The sequence below is a fragment of the Martes martes genome (assembly GCF_963455335.1).
Source record: "Martes martes genome assembly, chromosome: 5".
Classification (NCBI taxonomy): domain Eukaryota; kingdom Metazoa; phylum Chordata; class Mammalia; order Carnivora; family Mustelidae; genus Martes; species Martes martes.
In genome coordinates this window covers 11,945,875-11,949,398 of record NC_137892.1, presented here as the reverse complement: position 1 = coordinate 11,949,398, position 3,524 = coordinate 11,945,875, and the positions used below count along the sequence as shown (strand labels likewise).

The 3,524-nt window shown below is 33.6% G+C and overlaps 1 pseudogene across 1 annotated transcript; it reads right to left on the bottom strand.

Annotated features, from left to right (window-relative positions):
• Positions 1-1,237: 1,237 nt before the first annotated feature.
• On the bottom strand, positions 1,238-2,170 carry LOC308342680 (olfactory receptor 14A16-like; annotated as a pseudogene). The gene has a single exon. The product of its transcript is annotated as an olfactory receptor 14A16-like (transcript).
• Positions 2,171-3,524: the final 1,354 nt, after the last annotated feature.

Here is a 3,524-nt window from a genome sequence, read left to right as displayed (position 1 = left end):
TTCTTGCCCAACATTATCATTTAATATTTAGAATTTTACCCAAATCACCATCTGTTCCTATTATAACTGACTCATTTAGTTCCTAATTTGGAGCAATGGCATTCGAATTGGTTTGATTAATTTCATATACATCTCTCTTAATTTTTGCCTAGATTGTCCTCAGATTTATTTCATATGATTCCTTTAAAAAAATTGTCACAGCTTCTTATTTACATATACTATGGCTTTCCTTCTAGACTAACTGACATTCATATCCTTGTATACATAGGACTCTTAGTGATACCCTGGAAGTGTATATTCTCTATTATCTCACTTATTAAAAACCTAGAGTCTTTATGTCCATAATTTTGAATACATTTAATTTTTATATAAAGAGGGAAATTATTTTATAAACAGTTTATCTGATTCTGATATATAATATACATTGATACCATTATAACCAAGTTATCTAATCAATTTCTTCTGTGGATAAACTTTATAAATGGTGTTTTTAACACTGCTCAATGTTGTATTAAAAAAATACACATCTCCAGTAGTATGTGACAAATATGAGGCTAGGAAAATTAAAATTGACTTTGAGCACACTGGCAATTCCTCAGAACATACAATGCCTAACCTTTACTGTTTTTTTAGGACATATACTTGTTTCTCAGCTCTTAAGCAAGTAAGGGGCTGGAATTACAAACCAGATTTGTTGTCAGATATACAGATAAAGTGAAAGCATTATAGATTTTCAAAGCTTTTTGTCTTAAATGGAACATGATAAAAAAAAATCAATAAAGATTTCGTTGATCCAGACCTGCTGGCCTTCTCTGTGGTAGTTAAGGTCTGCCATCAGGAAACCTATTTCCAAGATATCTTCATAGTCAGCCAGCACAGCACTTTATCAGGATGTGGGAGATCCCCCTCACAAGTATGTCTGCTACCTTGGAGAAGGGATTATCCCAGGGAGAGGATGTATGAGTGAATGGATAGCATTTTTGTATGCTAAGACACTCCACTGACATTCGAATCCAACTAGCCATATAAATATACATCCAATGGAGCAGCACCAATGATACAATGTGTATCTGTTAAATTTACAACAAGATGTATAAACCAAATAATTTAAAATTATGTGCATTTATATTTGAAAGTATTTTATTTGTGGTTATCAAATAAATTGTACAAAGCAAAGATTTGATAGACATTAGTAGATATCATATCATTGATATTATAAACATTTATATATTTGATGTCATTTTTCACTAAAAATATTTCCAAGGGCCACCTTCGTGACCCTGTTTCTCAGGCTGTAAATGACAGGATTCAGGCTGGGGGCTAACAGAGAATATAACACAGACATAAAGAGGTTCATTGATGTTGGGGATTTTGAGGTTGAACCTAACTATGCAATATATCCAGAAGAGAGGAACAAGGTTACCACAGTTAGATGGGGCATGCAGGTAGAGAAGGTTTTAAACCTGCCTTATGAAGATGGAATTATTAGGACAGTGGACACAATATAAACATAGGAAGCAACCATGAAAGTAAAACATACAAAAGCAAAACAACAACTAACAATAATAAACACATATTCCAGAGTTTGGTCTCCAGAACAAGCAAGTGTGATCAATGATGGAATGTCACAGAAAAATTGATGCACTATGTTTGGCCCACAGAAATGGACAGAAAATGTGCCTGGAACATGAATGGATCCATAGATACACCCACTGAACCAAGATGCTGTCACCATCTGCACACAGGCACCTCTACTCATGATGGCCTCATAGCACAGAGGACAGCAGATGGCAGCATAGCGGTCATAGGACATCACCAGAAGGAAGGCAAAGTCTGTGCCGGCAAAGACAAGAACAAGGCAAACTTGTGAGGCACATCCCACAAAGGAGATGGAATTGTTGTTGTTCAGAGTGTTCATAACAGATTTGGGGACAGTGACAGAGATGTAACAGATATCAATCAAAGACAAATTTTTCAGGAAGAAGTACATGGGTTTTTGTAGATGCTGGTCAATGGTGATGAGGGTGATAATGAGGAGGTTCCCCATCAGGGCCATCAGGTAAACCAGGGAGAAGAATGCAGCATAAAGTCTCTTTAGCACCTGATCATCCGGGAATCCCATGAGCAAGAATTTTGTTATTAGGGTCACATTCATTAATTTCTCAGACATGATGATTTCTTCTTTTTGAAACATAAGAACAATTTTCTTGAATCTTCTGGATATATCTCTTTTTGCTGGTTCTGTTATTCACCGATTGTGAATTTATTCCTGGGGTAAGGCATATCTTGCAAAATATTACTTCTTCAATACATGTAGAAAAAATATTTTAAGATACTCATTAAAATAGATTAGAATGTTTTTTCATGTGATAACCTAAAATTTATATTAAAATAGAGAGATATTACCTCACATATCCATAAATGAGGGATTTTTTTTTTTACTTTGTGGTAATAGATTGAAAAGTAGCAAAGGAATATGGAATAAACTGAAGTAATTTGTTTACTTGTCTTTAGAAAATTACTTTAGTTCAATGTGAACTGTAATCTTCATGTATTTCAAGACTCAGTATGGATAACTAAGAAATTATTTCTCCCTTTAATTATCTCTAACCTTTTATAGCAGAGGTAAGTGGACAGGGGAAAGATGGGTGGAACTAAAATTTATCTTTGTATTTTCTTTCTGTGACAATAATAAAGACTAAGATAATAATTTGCATCTTCAATGTAATCAAGGTTAAATAAAGTCACTAATGTTTATACGAAGGCTTTAAGAAGATCCTATGTGAGCTTTATTTTAAAAGTCAATAAAAAATCCTAGAAATACCTACATATTATTATGATTTATATATTTTGTTTCAATAAGAGCACATGCCTCCTATGTAACTAATAAACAAAATTAAAATACAATGCTGCCTTATTTTCCTGAAGGAAAATGTCAGGCAAAATTGTGAAATAACTTTACCTAGTTAGACATAGCAAGGGAAAGGGAATAACACTTGGAAGTTTATAGTAGATGCATAGGGTTTTGGAAGAAATTCACTTACCTAATAAGAATCAAGTTTCCCTGATTATATAAGTCAATTATTTAAACATCATGGACCTTTAAGATAAAAATGAGCTCAATAAAGGACACTTTCTCACATAGGAAGAAAAGTTGAAAAACTGGATCTATTGCCCAGAAGGATGAAAATTCCTGTTTATTCATTGTTGTTGCTCTGGTTTCCAGTGTTTTGCTGAATGGTAGTCTTTTCTCCAACTGGCAAGTACAGGTTGAAAGGGCATTTATATGGGTCTTGCATTTTTGTGCATGTTTAAAATTGACTAATTAGAATGAGAGCTAATTAACTGCATTAACCATGAGTTCTGATGCTATCTTATGTCATCATAGATGTCATAAAGTCAGAAGTGCAAATAACTAAATCCACTTTGAGATTTTTTTTTTCTTTTTTACCCAGTAGGGCTAACTGCCATGAGACCTTCCAATTAATAAGAATACTGCTAATAGATTTTCTGATACTTAACCT